This window comes from Macaca fascicularis, chromosome X (genome assembly GCF_037993035.2).
Source record: "Macaca fascicularis isolate 582-1 chromosome X, T2T-MFA8v1.1".
NCBI classification, from domain to species: domain Eukaryota; kingdom Metazoa; phylum Chordata; class Mammalia; order Primates; family Cercopithecidae; genus Macaca; species Macaca fascicularis.
Genome location: NC_088395.1, coordinates 82,356,121 through 82,375,000, shown reverse-complemented (window position 1 = coordinate 82,375,000; position 18,880 = coordinate 82,356,121). Strand labels below are relative to the sequence as shown.

At 37.2% G+C, this 18,880-nt stretch overlaps 1 protein-coding gene across 10 annotated transcripts in view; it reads left to right on the top strand.

The window, feature by feature from the left end:
- ZDHHC15 (zDHHC palmitoyltransferase 15) overlaps positions 1-18,880 on the top strand; it is a 190,657-nt gene that overhangs the window by 22,691 nt on the left and 149,086 nt on the right. The gene's annotated exons all lie outside the window — the stretch shown is intronic.

Below are 18,880 nucleotides of genomic sequence, written 5' to 3'. Positions count from 1 at the left end.
ATTATTTTACCTCTTTGTGCTCATTTTATTCATGTATAGAATAAAAATAATACTACCTATTACACAGAATTGTGAAAATATAATGAGTAAATGTATGTAGAGCACTTAGAACAGTGGTAAACAGAACATACTGGTGATTCAGTACATGTTTCCTACTATTATTACAACATTAGAACAAGTCTTGAGTTGCCTCTTATTCTTATGCATGGCCCTTAAGGTCAGAGATCATCTTCTGAATAAAGTATTTAATAATTATATACAAATATTTTCCACAATACATTTTCAAGACAAATTGAGTAGAGGCTTAGATGATACTGTACCATAATAGGAATAATGGCATAAGCCAGTGAGACTTGACCAGAAACAGATTCATAGTCTAATGACTATCTGGGGTCCCTTCTAACCCTGTGGATCTGTGACAGATCTGGGATGATCTGGAGCTTGGAGTCTAGGGATGGGGTGATGATTAAGAGATGAATTTAGGAATGAGATGAACATTAGGCATGATCCATCAGACGATTCACATATAATCAAGAATAATGCATTGCCCACAGTTGCTCATCTTGAAATTATATTTTCACAATTCTGTGTAATAGGTTTCAAATTATACTGCACTATTAAAGTAAAATACAATGCAGTATATGACTGCTGGTAGGAACATTATTTGGCATTGGCAAAGAAAACAAAAAGCAGTGAAATTAAAGCCTCAAATAACATAACCTTTCAGTCTCCAAAGCTTAAGAAAACCATAGTCAAACATACTGCAAAAGTTTTCCCATTTCTTATCTACTTAATAATTCCTGTACTGGGTTGTAGAGTGTCTCACTAAAATTCACATCCACCTGGAACTTGTAAATGTGACCTTATTTGGAAAGAGGGTCTTTTCAGATGTAATCAAGTTAAGATAAGGCCATACTGGATTCAAGTGAGCCCTAATACAGTAATTGGTATCCTTATATGAAGAGGGAAATTTGCATATACAGACACATACAGAGAGAGGACAGCCATATGAAGATGGAGACAGAGGCTGGAGTTATGCTGCCACAAGCCAAATAACACTATGGATTGCCAGCAACCTCCAGAAACTAGGAAGAGGCAAAGAAGGATACTCCCCTGGGCATTTCAGCAAGCGTATGGCCCTGCCTACACCTTGATTTCAGACTTCTAGCTTCCAGAACTCTGAGAGAATAAATTTCTGTTATTTTAAGCCACTCAGCTTGTGGTCATTTATTACCACAGCCCTAGGAAACTAATACAATTCCTGATAAATTTCACTCTCTAATGCACTGTTAAAAAGCATCGTATCAGTAGCAAATAACCAGACTTTGGTGTTAGATCTACCTCGGCTCAAGTATTGACTTTGCCACTTACTGTATATGTGATCTTGGGGAACTTCCCTAAATTTCACTTTCTTCCTCTGTGACCTTTCATGGTTATTTTGAGGACTAATGAGATTATGTGTGTAAATTTCTTGGTATAGTGCCTGACACATGATAAATACAAAATAATAGTTAATAGTATTATGATGATGATTATTATTGTTATTAACATTGGAGAGGATCTGGAAGATCTTCCTTCTAAGAAGCATAACATATTTCAGGATTATAATTCCTTATGACTACTTTTGTGAATAGATTGTCAAAATCCATACATTTGTATTTTATAGGGAGAACAATTGAGAACCAAAGAAGTAAAATATATTGACCTAGTTATGCTGATTCTCCTGCACAGAAAGACCTAAACTTCAGGTCATCTGAATCACAGTCCTGAATATTATTTTTATGTGTGTGTGTGTGTGTATATATACACACACATCTATATATATACTCTGCCTTGGTTTCGCAGGATTCAGATATTCTTTTTTCTTTTTTAATTTTTGTGGATAGATAGTAGGTGTATATATTTAGGGGGTACATGAGATTTTTTGATATGGGCATACAATGTGTAATAATCACACCAGGGTAAATGGGATATCCATCACTTCAAAGATTTATTATTTCTTTGTATTATAAATATTCCAGTTATACCATTTATTTTTAAATATATAATAAAATATTGTTGACTGTTGTCACCCTGTTGTGCCATCAAATACTAGATCTTTTTAAAATATGTGAGTTCATATGTTTTCCCATAGATCATACTTTTAAAAACATGATAATAATGTATTTATTTTGCTTTCATAAGTATATTGCATAGATGATTTCATTCAGCATCATACTATCCATATTTTGAAGATCATGACTGGGAAATCTTCCCTCCTCTACCCTTGAAGTAAAAATCTGGGATGATCTGGAGCTTAGGGATTTAGTAGAGTCCAGGGATGAGGTGATGATTAAGAGATAAATTTAGGAATGAGATGAACTTTAGGCATGATCCATCAGACGATGCACATACAATCAAGAGTAATGCATTGCCCACAGTTGCTCTTCTGTAAAAAGGTCCATTAATCATTTTAAACAAAAGTTCAACTCATCTAATAATTAATTTGCATTTTAAATGTTTTGCATACTAAATTTTCTGATTTCCTTCATAAAATGGTTGTCATTATTTACCTTTTCAGAAATAGATGTAATTTCTAAATAACAGAACTGTTATGGGTCAACTTGTGTCCCCTCAAAATTCATCTGTTTAAGCCCTTACTTTTAGTACTTCAGAATGTGACTATTTGTATAAGGCCTTTAAAGAGGTAGTTAAGTTAAAATGAGGTCAACTAGGGTGGGCCATAATCCAGTCTGATGTCCTTATAGGAAAAGGAAATCTGGATACACATAGGTACAGAAGGAAGACCACGTGAAGACACAGGGAGAAGATGACTATCTATATGCCAAGAAGAGAGGCCTTCAAAGTGGCCAGTCCTGCTGACACTTTTATCTTGAACTTCTAGCCTCCAGAATTGTGAGACAATAAATTTCTGCCATTTAGAGACCCAGTCTGTGTCACTTTATTATGGCAGCCCTAGCAAACTGATATAAGAATATTAGGTTTCCATTTGAAAATCCAAAGTGTAGAAATATCGCTTCTAACAAAAGTAAAAATTGACAAATGGGATCTAATTAAACTGAAGAGCTTCTGCACAGCAAAAGAAACTATCGACAGAGTAAACAACCTACAGAATGGGAGACAACCTACAGAATGGAAGAAAATTTTTGCAAACTATTCACTTGAAAAAAGTCTAATATCCACCAGCTATAAAGAACTTAAATTTACAAGAGAACATCAAATAATCCCATTAAAAAGTGGGCAAAGGGCATGAACAGACAATTTCAAAAGAAGACATACATGTGGCCAACAAATGTGAATCAAAGCTCAATATCACTGATCATTACAGAAATACAAATCAAAACCACCATGAGATACCATCTCAGAATGGCTACTATTAAAAAGTCAAAAAATAATAGATGCTGGTGAGATTGTGGAGAAAATTGAACACTTACACACTGTTGGTGGGAGTGTAAATTAGTTCAACAACTGTGGAAGACAGCGTGGTGATTCCTCAAAGACCTAAAAACAGAAATACCATTCAACCCAGCAATCCCATTACTGGGTGTATATTCCCCGAGTAATATAAATCATTTTACCATAAAGACACATGCAGGCAAGTGATCATTGCAGCATTATTCACAATAGCAAAGATGTGGAATCAACCTAAATGCCCATCAGTGACAGATTGGATAAATAAAATCTGGTACATACACACCATAAAGTACTGTGCAGCCATAGAAAAGAGTGAGATCATGTCTTTCGTGGCAGCATGGATGGGGCTGGAGGCTATTATCTTTACCAAACTAACACAGGAACAGAAAACCAAATACTGCATGTTCTCACTTATAAGTGGGAGCTAAACAATGAGAGCTCATGAACCATGAAGAAGAGAACAACAGACACTGGGGTCTACTTGAGGATGGAGGGTGGCAGGAGGCAGAGGAACAGAAAAAAATAACTATTGGGTACTAAGATTAATAATACCTGGGTGACAAAATAATCTATACAACAAACCCCAGTGACACAAGTTTACCCATATAAGAAACCTTCACATGTGCCCCCGAACCTAAAATAAAAGTTTAAAAATAAAAGAAAGACCTGCTTTGTGTCAGATTCTCAATTATGCTAACCTTAATTTATTGGTAATATATTAAACATCAGGAAGGTGAGAGGGCACTGAGAGTAAAATGTCTGGGCTACAGTATGATCTTTTAGACTCACCTTCAGAGTGTATAGGAAATCTTCAGGTTAGTTTTTATTACATATCTCAGTGCTCTCAATAATATTTTATATTTATTATTGTAAAATTACTTTATAATTAAAGTTTAGAGGTCAGATAAAAGCCTCCCTTAGATGCTAACCCACTTCTAAAAGACGTTTAAATATTGATATTTTTGTTACAAAAATATTTATTGAAAAGTCAAACAATATAGAAATCTAGAAAATGAAAATTTCCAATTATCTTTACACTGCCTCCTCTATCACTATTCATAGACAACTGCTATATTTAATTTTATTTGTATTTGAGATCTTTTTCTTTGCATTCACATGGAAACATATAAGTATAAATGTGTATATTTATATAGACTTGGTTGTTTATTTTAATTGAGTGATACTGTGCCTATTTTTCCAAAACTATATTTTTTACTTAAGAATATATCATAAATGTATTTCCATGTTACTATATACAAATATATTTCATTTTTAAATGATCTCAGAGTATTTCATAGTATGGGTATACTAGATTTATTTAATCATATATTATTATTATTATTCCAGTAGTTTTGGGGGAACAGGTGGTGTTTGGTTACATAGATAAGTACTTTAGCTGTGATTTTTGAGATTTTGGTGCACCCATCACCCAAACTGTACACTGAACCCAGTGCGTAGCCTTTTATCCCTCACCCCACTGCCATCCTTCCCCTAAATCCCCAGAGTCCATTCTTAATGCATTTGCATCTTCATAACTTAGCTCCCACTTATAACTGAAAACATATGATGTTTGGTTTTCTATTTCTGAGACACTTCACTTAGAATAATGGTCTCCAACTCCATCCAGATTGCTCAAAATGCCATTCTTTTATTTTAATGGCTAAGTATTATTCCATGGTATGTATACACCACATTTTCTTTATCCACTCATTGGCTGATGAGCATTTAGGCTGGTTTCATATTTTTGCAGTTGTGAATTGTGCTGCTATAAACATACATGTGCAAGTGTCTTTCATATGACTTATTTTATTCTTTTATTTTAAACCAAAGATACATAGTAGTGGGATTGCTGAGTCAAATGGTAGATCTTTCAGTTCTTTAGGGAATCTCCGTAATGTTTTCCATAGTGGTTGTAATAGTTTACCTTCCCATTAGCAGTGTAAAAGTGTTCCCTTTTTACCACATTCATGCCAACATTTATTGTTTTTTGATTTTTAAATTATGGCCATTCTTGCAGGAATAAGGTGGTATCTCATTGTGTTTTGACTTCCATTTCCCTGATCATTAGTAATGTTGAGCATTTTTTCATGTTGGTTGGTCATTTGTATATCTTCTTTTTAAAATTGTCTATTCATGTCTTTAGCTAACTTTTTTTTTTTTTTGAGACGGAGTCTCGCTCTGTTGCCCGCGCTGGAGTGCAGTGGCGCGATCTCGGCTCACTGCAAGCTCCGCCTCCCGGTTTCACGCCATTCTCCTGCCTCAGCCTCCCGAGTAGCTGGGACTACAGGCGCCCGCCGCCTCGCCCGCTAGTTTTTTTGTATTTTTTAGTAGAGACGGGGTTTCACCGTGTTAGCCAGGATGGTCTTGATCTCCTGACCTCGTGATCCGCCCGTCTCGGCCTCCCAAAGTGCTGGGATTACAGGCTTGAGCCACCGCGCCCGGCCTTTAGCTCACTTTTTAATGGGATTATTTGTTTTTTCTTGCTGATTTGCTTGAGTTCCTTGTAGATTCTGGATATTAGTCCGTCATCAGATGCATAGTTTAAAAACATTTTTCCCGTTCTTTGGATTTTCTGTTTACTTCGCTGAATATTTATTTTGCTGTGCAAAAGATTTTTAGTTTAAGTCCAATCTATTTATCTTTGTTTTTGTTGAGTTTGCTTTTGGGTTCTGGGTCATGAGCTCTTTGCCTAAATCAAAGTCTAGAAGAGTTTTTCCCATGTTGTTTTCTGGAATTTTTATGATTTCAGGTCTTAGTTTAAGTCTTTGATCCATCTTGAATTGATTTTTGTATACAGTGAGAGATGAGGCTTCACTTTCATTCTTCTACATGTGGCTTGCCAACTATCCCAGCACCATTTGTTTAATCGGGTGTCCTTTCCCCATTTTGTGTTTTGTTTTCTTGTCAAAGATCAGTTGGCTGTCAGTATTTGGCTTTATTTCTGGGTTCTCTATTCTGTTCCATTGGTCTGTGTGCCTGTTTTTATACAAGTGCCATGCTGTTTTGTTGACTGTAGCCTGGTAGTATACTTTGAAGTTGGGTAATGTGATACCTCCAGATTTCTTTTTTGCTTAGTCTTTCTTTGGCTATGCGGGCTCTTTTTTGGTTTCATATGAATTTCAGGATTTTTTTTTCTAGCTCTGTGAAGAATAATGATGATATTTTGATGGGAATTGCATTGAATCTGTAGATTGCTTTTGTCAGTATGGTCATTTTCACAATATTGATTCTACCCATCCGTGAGCATGGGATGTGTTTCTACTTGTTTGTGTCATCTATGACTTCTTTTTTATATGACTTCTTTCAGCAGTGTTATGTAGTTTTCCTTGTAGAGGTCTTTCACCTCCTTGGTTAGGTATATTCCTAACTTCTTGTTTTTTTTCAGCTGTTGTAAAAGGAGTTGAGTTCTTGACTTGATTCTCAGCTTGGGCTTTGTTGGTGTATAGCAGTGCTACTGATTTATATAAATTGATTTTGTATGCAGACACTACTGCATTCATTGATCAGATCTGGAGCTTTTAGGATGAGTCTTTAGGGTTTTCTAGGTATATGATCATATCATCGGTGAACAGCAACAATTTGAATTCCTCTATCGATTTGGATTTTTTATTTTCTCTTTACCTATTTCTTTCTCTTGTCTGATCGCTCTAGCTAGGACTTCCTATCCTATGTTGATTATAAGTGGTAAAAGTGGGCGGCCGGGCACGGTGGCTCACACCTGTAATCCCAACACTTTGGCAGGCCGAGGCTGCCAGATTACCTGAGGTCAGGAGTTTGAGACCAGCCTGACCAACATGGAGAAACCCTGTCTCTACAAAAAACACAAAATTGTCCTGGCGTGGTGGTGCATGCCTGTATTCGCAGCTACCTGGGAGGCTGAGGCAGGAGAATCACTTGAACCTGGGAGGCAGAGGTTGCAGTGAGCTAAGACCATGCCATTGTACTCCAGCCTGGGCAACAAGAGCAAAACACTGTCTCAAAAAAAAAAAAAAAAAAAGAAGGTGGGCATCCTTGTCTTGTTCTAGTTCTCAGAAGGAATGCTTTCAGTTTTTCCCCATTCAGTATAATATTGGCTGTGGGTTTGTCATAGATGGCTTTCATTGCCATAATGTATGTCCCTTCTATACTGATTTTGCTGAGGGTTTTAATCATAAAGGGATGCTGGATTTCATCAAATGCTTTTTCTGTGTCTGTTGAGATAATCGTATGATTCTTGTTTTTAATTCTATTTATATGGTGTATCACATTTATTGATTTGTGTATGTTAAACCAACCCTTCATCCCTGGTAGGAAACCACTTGATCATGGTGAATTATCTTTTTGATATGCTGTTGGATTCTGTTAGTATTTTGTTGAGGATTTTTGCATCTCTATTCATCAGGGATATTGGTTTGTAGTTTTCTTTTTTTGTTATATCCTTTCCTGGTTTTGGTATTAGGACAATACTGGCTTTATAGAATGATTTAGGGAGGATTCCCTCTGTCTCTGTCTTTTTGAATAGTTTCAGTAGGAGTGGTACCAATTCTTCTTTGAATGTCTGATAGAATTCAGCTGTGAATTTATCTGGTCCTGGATTTCTTTTTGTTAGCATTTTTTGTATTAGTCTTTCTATCTTGCTACTTGTTATTGGTATGTTCAGAGATTCTATTTCTTCCTGGTTTAATCTAGGAAGCTTGAATATTTCTAGGAATTTATCCATCTTCTCTAGGTTTTCTAGTTTGTGGTCATGAAGGTATTCATAGTAGCCTTCAATGATGTTTTGTATATCTGTGCTATCATTTGTGATATTTCCTATTTTGTTTCTAATTGAGCTTATTTGTACTTCTCTCTTTTTATATTGGTTAATCTCACTAATGGTCTATTGATTTTATCTTTCAGATATCCAGCTTTTTGTTTCATTTCTCTTTTGTATTTTTTGTTTCAATTTTATTTAGTTCTGCTCTGATCTTTGTTACTTTTTTTTCTTCCACTTGGTTTGGTTTGGTCTGGGTTGTTCTTGTTTCTCTAGTTTCTTGAGGTGTGAGCTTAGATTGTTTGTTTGCACTCTTCAGACTTTTTGGTGTAGGTGCTTAATGTTACAAACTTTCCTCTTAGCACTGCTTTTGCTGTATCCCAGAAATTTCGATATGTTGTGTCACTATTATTATTCAGTCCAAAGAATTATTTCCTTTCCATCTTGATTTTATTGTTGATCCAAAGATCACTGAGGAGCAGATTATTTAATTTCCATGTATTTGTATAGTTTTGAAGGTTCCTTTTGGAGTTAAGTTCCAATTTGATTCCACTATTGTCTGTGAGAGTACTTGATATAATTTCAATTTTCTTAAATTTGTTGAGACTTTTTTGTGTCCTATCATATGATCTATCTTGCAAAATGTTCCACGTGCTGATGAAAAGAATGTATATTCTGCAGTAGTTCAGTAGAATATTCTGTAAATATCTGTTAATTCCATTTGTTGTAGGGTATATAGTTTAAATCCATTGTTTCTTTGTTGACTTTCTGTCTTGGTGACCAGTCTAGTGCTGTCAGTTGAGTATTGAAGTCCCCCACTATTGCTGTGTTGCCATCTATCTTGTTTCTTAGGTCTAATAGTTATTGTTTCATAAATTTGGGAGCACAAGTGTTAGGTGCATATATATTTAGGATTGCTATATTTTCCTGTTGCCCTAAATATTTCACCATTATACAGTGTCTCTCTTTGTCTTTTTTAAACTGTTGCTCCTTTAAAGTCTGTTTTGTCTGATACAAGAATAGCTACTCTGGTTCACTTTTAGTTTCCATTTGCATTGAATGTCTTTTTCCATGCCTTTACCTGAAGTTTATGTGAGTCCCTATGTCTTAGGTGAGTCTCTTGAAAACAGGAGATACTTGGTTGGTAGATTTTTATCCATTCTGCCATTCTGTGTCTTCTAAATAGATTATTTAGGCCATTTACATTCAACTTTAGTATTGAGATGTGAAGTAATGTTCTATTCATTATACTAGTTGTTACCTGAATACCTTGTTTTTCTTTTTCATTACGGTTTTTTTTTTTTTTTTAATATGTCCTGTAGGATTTATACTTTAAGGAAATTTTATTTTGGTGTATTTTGAGGTTTTGTTTCAAGATATAGAGCTCCTTTTAACATTTCTTGTAGAGCTGGCTTGGTAATGGCAAATTCTCTCAGCATTTGTTTTTGTGGAAAAGCCTTTATTTCTCCTTCATTTATGAAGCTTAGTTTTGCCAGATACAAAATTCTTGACAGACAATTATTTTGTTTAAGATGGCCAAGGATAGGACCCCAATCCCTTCTGGCTTGCAGGGTTTCTGCTGAGAAATCTGCTGTTAATCTGCTAGGTTTTTCTTTATAGGTTACCTGGTGCTCCTGCCTCACAGCTCTTAAGATTCTTTCCTTCATCTTGACTTTAGGTAACCTGATGACTATATGCCTAGGTGATGATCTTTTTGCAATGAATTGCCCATGTGTTCTTGGCTTCTTGTATTCGGATGTCTAGATCAGTAGAAAGACCAGGGAAGTTTTTCTCGATTATTCTCTCAAATAAGTTGTCCAAACTTTTAGATTTTCTTTCCTCAGGAACAACAGTTATTCTTATGTTTGGACTTTTGACATAACTCAAACTTTTTGAAGGCTTTATTCAATTTTTAATTTTTTTCTATGTCTTTGTCAGATTGGTTTAATTTGAAAACCTTCTCTTCGAGCTCTGAAGTTTTTTCTTCTCTTTGTTCAATTCTATTGTTGAAACTTTCCAGTGTATTTTGTAATTCTTTAAGTGTGTCTTTCATTTCGAGAAGTTGTGTTTGTCTTTTATGATCTCTATTTCACTCTGGACTTTTTCATCTATATTTTGTATTGTTTTTTAATTTCTTTAAGCTGGTTTTCACCTTTCTCTGGTGCCTCCTTGAGTAGCTTAATAATCAACCTTCTGAATTCTTTATGTGCAGTTCAGAGAGTTCTTCTTGGTTTGGATCAATTGCTGGAGAGCTAGTGTGATCTTTTGGTGATATTATAGAACCTAGTTTTGTCATATTACCAGAATTGTTTTTCTGGTTCCTTCTTATTTGGGTAGACTGTTTCAGTGGAAAGATTTGGAACTCAATGGCTGATCTTCAGATTCTTTTGTCCCACAGAGTGTTCCCTTGATGTGGTGCTCTCCTTCTTTCTCTGGGGATACAGCTTCCTGAGAATCAGACTGCAGTGATTCTTATTGTTCTTCCGAGTCTAGCCTCCCATTGGAGCTACCAGGCTCCAGGCTGTTTCTGGGGAATATCTGCAAAGAGTCCTGTGACTTGATCCATCTTCAGGTCTCCCAGTCATGGATTCCAGCACCTGTTCCACTGCAGGTGGCAGGGGAGTGAAGTGGACTCTGTAGAAGTCCTTGCTTATAGTTTTGTTTAGTGTGCTGTTTTTTTCAAATGCTGGTTATGCTAGCAGTGAAGTTGTCACGTGGACAGACTCAGGACCTCTAGTTAGCCAGGGTGTTGTAGGGCATGGAATTAGCTCTTGTTTTTTCCTCTTTGGAGCAGGGTTGTTCTGTTATAAGTTGCTGTAATGGTTTGAGTTGGCTGGCCTCCAGCAGGTGGTGCTTTGAAGAGAGTGCCTTCTGCTGTCGTAGAAGGGTATATAATCTTGCCCTACATTGACTAGGATGGGTACTCATGTTTTTCAGGTGATGGGTAGCGCCATTGGTTTCCCAGGAGTTTGTCTTTTGTCTTTGGCGACCAGGGCAGTTAAAGAAAAACCATCATGTGAGGACAAGGTTAGGTGAGTCTGAGCTCAAACTCTCCTTGGGTGGGGCTTGCTGCAGCCACTATGGGAGATGGTGGAGGGACGGTGATTCTCACCAATGGAGTTATGTTCCCAGGGGAATTATGGCTGTCTGCTGCATCAAACAAGTTGCCAGGGAAGTGGGGGAAAGCCGGCAGGGACAGGCCTCACCCAGCTTCCATGCAGCCAGCAAGGCCAATCTCATTCCTGCTTTGCCCCACCTCCCAACTGCACATCTATATACAGGCAGCTGGTGAGCAGGGCTGAGATCTTGCCCCAGGCTACAAGCCAGCCTCCCCAGTGAGAAAACATGCAGGGCTCAGGTCTTACCCCTCCTTGCCTGCCTGCCCACCTGGTCACCTATGGCTTCTGTGCTCATATCTGAGCTTCCTGATCACTCCCCCCTGCCAGGTTTCTGCTCAAGAAAATTCATGCTCAGTTGAAATTATTACAGAGTTCAGCTAGAAGTTTTTTCATTCTGTGGCCTCTCTACAATTCTTGCTGGTTGCCTTCCCTTCCCCAGGGACCTCTGTGAGATAAAGCCAGGAATGGCTTCCCTGGGCTGGAGCTGCGGACCATGAGTGCCTATAGGGCCCTTCCCACTGCTTCTTCTACTTTTATATTTTGCTTGGCTCCCTAAATCCATTTCAGCTCTAGGTAAGGTTAAATCCTTCTCTGGTGGTCTGGATTTTCAGGTTTCCCAGTGGGGATGTATGTTTGGAGGTTGACTTTTCTCTCTGTCATACTTTGGGAACTCAGTTTTTCAGCTGTCTCATGGCATTTGCAGCAGCAAACTGCTTCTTTCAAACGGTCTGTGATTTTTTTTCGGTTTTCCTGGTATGTTCTTGCTGTGGTTCTTGGAGCAAAAGTTTACAATGTGAGTCTCCAGATGCTGTTTTGTCTGTCCAAGTAGGAGCTGCACGTTAGTTTTGTCTCCTATCTGCCAATTTTCTATTTAACCATTAATGATCAACTTAAAACTGAAGCTTATATTTTTTCTTGATTATGAAAGTACTTGAACTTCTTAAAATGCAAATAATACAGAAATTGATAACTTAGGGTAAGTTCTTAGTAGTCACTACAGAGTTACAGATGGAGTGAGGTTTGGTAGTGTCTATTGTATACATCACATTTTAATTTTTTCAGTGAATTTTCCCCTTTACTTTTTGACAAGTCACTTTTGATATAGCTACATCTAAATGTACCATTTCAAAGCTCTGCCTGTCCTATGCTTCAACAAGTCTCTCTCCAGTGGGCTGGGCTGGACCTCCCATCCTCCTTTGCCTTTCCCAACATGCCTTGCAGTCTCCACTTGTATCAGGTTGCTGATGGGTGGAGCATATATTGAGCCAAAATGATTATATATATATGTGTGTGTGTGTGTGTGTGTGTGTGTGTGTGTGTGTGTGTGTGTAAACATCAGCCACAGTGCAGCCAATGGTAGGTTTTAGAGTCATGATTTTGCTTCCCACCATAGCTGTGTACCTATCAACACGGCTTTCAATCCTATAGCCTGTAAGTCCTAACACATTTGAGTATGACTATTGAGGAAAATAAAAATATTAGACTGGGAAGTCAACTTAGATAAATATGTATCATCTTTTTTGCCAAATGTCAAAAAATCTAAGATGAAAAGACACCAAAGGTAAAGACCTATTTTTAGATCTTTGTTTTTGTCAGATTTATTGAGATATAATTTATATGCAGTATCACCCTTTTTGAGTATACAGGTTGATAAGTTTTGACAGTAGTAAACAGGAGTGTAAAAACCACCACTATGGCTGGGCACGGTGGCTCACGCCTGTAATCCCAGCACTTTGGGAGGTCAAGACGGGCGGATCACGAGGTCAGGAGATCGAGACCATCCTGGCTAACACGGTGAAACCCCGTCTCTACTAAAAGACAAAAAAAAATTAGCCAGGCGTGGTGGCGGGCGCCTGTAGTCCCAGCTACTCAGGAGGCTGAGGCAGGAGAATGGTGTGAACCCGAGAGGCGGAGCTTGCAGTGAGCTGAGATTGCGCCACTGCACTCCAGCGTGGGCAACAGAGCGAGACTCTGTCTCAAAAAAAAAAAAAAAAAAAAAACCCACTATACAGTTATAGATTATTTATATTACCCCAAATGATTCCCTTTACCCCATTCGCAAGAAATCCTCTCACTCTCCACCCCTGGCAACTGCTGGTGTTTTCTGTCCCTTTAGTTTTACCTTTTCCATAGTTACATAAATTGAATCATACAGTATGGAGCCTTTTGTATTAGGCTTTCTTCACTTAGCATCCTATATTTTTAAGATTCATCTGTCAGTGTATGTATGAAGTACCTTATTTTTATTGCTGAGTAGTATTTCATATTCATATAAGAATATATATGTACAAGCCTTTGTGGAGATACATGTTTTTGTTTCTCTTGAGTAAATACCTAGCTGTGAGATTCTTGGGTCATATGGTAAGTGGATGATTAACCTTATAAGAAACTGCCAAAGTATTTTCCAAAGCAGTTCTACCATTTTGCTTTCCTATAATTGATATATGAGAGTTCTCGTTATTCTACATCCTTGTTATCATTTAGTGTTGTAAGTTTGTTTTTGTTGTTGGTGGTGATAGTTTCTTATATTCTATTCCATAAGGTATGAAATGGAGTCTCCTTATTGTTTTTAATTTGCACTTCTGTAATGACTAATCTTTTTATGTGCTTGTTTGCCATCTGTATATCTTCTAATGTGAAGTGTCTGTTTAGTCTTTTGCCCTCTTTTATTGAGCTGTTTGTCTTATTATTGAGCTATAACAGATCTTTAAATGCCTGGGTATAAGTCTCTTTGTTTTTAAGCAAATGTGATTCCTCCCCGTGGAGCAAAATTACAATCAATAGGAGGGAGTTGTGAGGAGATATATTTATACTTGATATGAGGAAAATGTGTCTAACAATTGGAGTTTTCCAACAATAGAATAGGCCGTTCCAGGAGCTAAGTTCCTCCATTACTGCAGGTGTTCACAAAAGCTGAGTAAACAATTATTAGGGATAATGTACAGCAGATTGATGCATCTTCTTAATACATTAGATCAAATAGTATCTAAGTTTTCTTCCAACTCTGAAAATGTATGAAATTAACATAAATTAAGTCAACATCATATTAATGAGATAGAGGAATTATTGGTTACATCAACAAAAGGTAATACATTCTGAAGGAACCACGTTGTGATTGGTAGAATCCCTTCCACTTCCTTAGCCAGCAGAGAACTAGTTTACAATCCCTACCCACCATATAGGCAATAGAGAGTCTGCTGTGTGTGTGTGTGTGTGTGTGTGTGTAGTCTTCTATGAATATCCCTGACAATTTGAATGCATTGGGCAGTACTTAATCCAAATTATACAGGCAGAATAATGATATTTCAACTACCCATTTTAAACCAGGAAAGAAGCCAAAGATTATTCCCCAAGGCATATTGGCCTGTGTACTTTCTTATCCCCAAGATCAGTGAATCAATGGAACTTGTGGGTAGGCATTTTCAACAAGAGGACTAGAAATAAACTATTCTATTTTTTTAATTTAGTTTTTATTTTTTTAGAGACAGGGTCTCACTATATCACCCAGGCTGGAGTGCAGTGGTGCCATCATAGCTCACTGCAGCCTCAAATTTCTGGGCTCAAGTGATCTTCCCACCTCTCCCTCCCAAGTAACTGGAACTGCAAGCATGTGCCACCATGCCCAGGTAATTTTTTTGTAGTGATAGGGTCTTACTTTTCTGCCTGGGCCAATCCTCCCACGTCAGCCTTCCAAAGGGCTGGGATTACATGCATGAACCACCATGCCTGGCCCATTTTTTCTCTTGTTTAACAAAACCATGGTTCATCTGCCCCCAAAATCTGTGTAATTTTTATCACCATGTCTCAGAAAACAAATCACTAAGATTGAAGAGAAAGTGAGAAGAAGAAAACAGGTTTATTAAGTCCTTAGAGTATGTTAGATACTTTCACACATTTAAGCCAATTAATTACCACAACTTTGACAAGCAGGTATTTTATTCATATATATATACACACACACACGTATACATACATGTGATCATATAGATACACATATGATTATCAGCAAGGTTAACCAGCTTCTCAAGGACATATAGTTACTAAGGGCAAATCCAGAGTTCAAAACCTAGTCATCTGATTCCAGACCTACTGGATTTTGCACAACACCTCAATGCCCAAAACAGACCCAAAAGGAGAGACCTCGCCAGCATGGAACAAACAAAATCTGAAAGGGACTATCATTAAAGTTTATAAACGTAAGTTTGTGTATGTTGTTAGCTTGATGTCATTCACCAGATTCCAATACATGAGTGCTAGAAAGCTCTTTGAAACTTAACAATGCTGTTTAAGACAACTAATATGAAGCCCTGCTTTGCATAGTGGCTGGCAAACTTCTGAGACTCATTACTCCCAAAGAATTGGTATAGACTGATAATCTAACCAGCTTCATAGAAGGTTTATGTAAATTGATGAGTGGTAGATGCCTAATGGATAATTAGAAGAAATTAGGATGCCTGGAAGACAACCCTAACTTTTGAAGTGGATATCAATGAGGAAAACTAAGACCTTTCAAAACATAATATCATGTATTAGCACCAGAATTTGATCCCAGCATTAGAGATATTCCCAGTGGGCAGCCAACTAAACATTGGACACAACTCTTGAGAAAATCTTGAAATCTAGAGGGTAGCTAAATCATGGAAACAACTCTTTTTAAGAAATAATTTCACCTTTTTTTGTAGATTCAGGGGGTACATGTGCAGGTTTGTTAGCTGGGTATTTTGCATGATGGTGAAGTTTGGAGTACAATTGATCCCATCACCCAAATAGTAAGCATAGTACACAATAGGTAGTTTTTCAACCCTTGCTCCCCACCCCGCAACACAGTAGTCTCCATCGTCTGTTGGGAACCAACTCTTGAGCAATTCTTGTACTGTCATGAAGAATGAGATCCTTGGGCACACCTTATGGGCCTCTTACACCATTATCTTCATTCCTTCAAATAGCTGAAAAACAAGGTCTAGCTTTTTGTTAGAGTTTGTAAAGCAGAGAATGTAAAGTAAAGCAATGAACTCAAATATTAGAATTAACATTTTATTGCTAAGTGTTATGCTCAGAGAGAGATGTCACCGTCTGGCTGACAAACTTCCCCCTGATCTGCAGCATCTTAATAACCTTTATGGGTGGCTCTGATGCAAACTGAAATTTGAGAATCACTGCTCTAGGGAAAAGCACTCTGGACTGGGACTGAAGAAACTTGGATTCTGGTTCCATTGCTTCCATAACTTTGCTGGGTAATTCTGATTAAATCACTTACACCTTTGTGCCTCAGTTACTTCTCTGCAAAATCAGTGTTGAACCAAATGATCTCTCTCTTACTCTAAAATATTGATATAGTTCCTATTTTACCAGTTTATACAATAACCTCGACTTAGTCATTTAACCTCAAAATCCTTCATTTTCTACCCATTTATTTAAAAGTACCCATAATTTCTGTGAAACCTTGTAATGTAGGAATGGGAGCGAGCTGTTTCCAAGTCCATGATTGAACTAGTTGGTGTGTAGTAGTACCTGGAACAAGTTAAAGTCCCATGCTTTCCATCTCAACCATTGGAATTAAAAATATAGTTAATGTGTTAAGATACTGCCAAGTGTAAGAATTTAGTTCTCAGTCACTCAGGTGATCCAAATTCGTTAACCACATTACCCTTGAAGTGTATCATGAGAGGGTAAACATGAAATTGTTTTCTCCTGATCTCTTTAAAAATCGAATATTTCACACTCCCATACTGAAGGAACATGAGTTGACATAACTTAGTCATCTAATTTTCCCCGTACAAACCTCATAAAATCCAAGAAACAAAACAATTGCAAAAGATAACACATTTAAAAAACAAAGAAAAAAACATTTAAAGGCATTGCCTAAGAGAAAAAAGTATGATAGCACTTCACAAAGGCTCGATTAGAGACACTCTCAGGGGTAGCCAGCTAAACACTGGACACAACTCTTGAAAAAAATCTTAAAATCTAGAGGGCAATGAAAGAGGCACTCTCACTTATTGATGATGAGAATATAAATTAAATACAAATATTCTTAATGGCAATTAGGCAGTATCTACCAAAAGACATCCCTTTTGACCTTGCAGTTCCACCTCATATAATTGATCCTATAGATATTTTTTGTGCCTGTGCTGATGACATATATAAAAATTATTCATTGAAGCATTATTTGTATTAGCAAGAGAAGGGGGAAAAATAAATTTTCCTCAGAGACAGCCTGGTTAAATAAATTACGGTAATTTATAGTAAGTGAAAAATAAGTAAGGTACAAAACAGTGTGTATAGAATACTGCTACTTGTGGAAAAACATACTACTTGGGTGATTTTATATGTATAAAATCATAAAGGATACACAACAAAGTCATGGCTTTGTGATGTTGGTTGCTTCCAGCGAGGAGAACTGGGTGGCTGGGGGACAGGTATAGGAAGACTTTTCACTGTATACTCTTCTATACTTTCAGATTTTAAACCTTGTAAATATATTACCTTTAAAAAGAGATACAATTTACAATGTTAAAATATGACAAATCTTTCATGTCTCTGGTGTACATATATTTGTATAAACATATACAAATAAGAGGATCTGGAATGATACATACCAAACACCAAAGAGGTGTTGTGCCTTGGAATGGGGAGGTGAGAAGTTAGATGTATATGTGGGGTGGACATTTACCTTTTGCTTTATATTGCTTGAATTTTAAAATGAGATTTCATAATTACAAAAATCAAGCACATATAAAAGGTCCTGCCCTGTATGGCTGGGAGCACTGGGCCAGGAGAATAGGGTCTCTCTTTTTTGTTTTTTTTTCAATTCAGTTATAAATGTATGAGAGGCTCAGTCCTATTAAGTTAGTCTTGAGTCACATTATTCCCTTGAATTTTTCTGATGGGTTGAAGTATATACACATCTCCTAAGACCATACCATTTAAAGACTCAGAGTCTTGTAGTCTTTTTTTTTTTTTTTTAATGTCACTAAAGAATGTCTTCTTTTTATTTTTTATTTTTATTTTTATTTTTTATTATACTTTAAGTTCTAGGGTACATGTGCACAACGTGCAGGTTTGTTACATATGTATACTTGTGCCATGTTGGTGTGCTGCACCCATCAACTCGTCAGCACCCATCAACTCATCATTTACACCAGGTATAACTCTCAATGCCATCCCTCCCCCCTCCCCACTCCCCATAATAGGCCCCTGTGTGTGATGTTCCCCTTCCCATGTCCAAGTGATCTCATTGTTCAATTCCCACCTATGAGTGAGAACATGTGGTGTTTGGTTTTCTTTCTTTTTTTGTTTTTTAGTATCTTTGTTTTTTTTTTTTTTTTTAATTATTATACTTTAAGTTCTAGGATACATGTGCACAATGTGCAGGTTTGTTACGTATGTATACTTGTGCCATGCTGGTGTGCTGCACCCATCAACTCGTCACCACCCATCAACTCATCATTTACATCAGGTATAACTCCCAATGCCATCCCACCCCCCACCCCCCTCCCCATGTGGGCCCCGGAGTGTGATGTTCCCCTTCCCGAGTACAGGTAATCTCATTGTTCAATTCCCACCAATGAGTGAGAACATGCGGTGTTTGGTTTTCTGTTCTTGTGATAGTTTG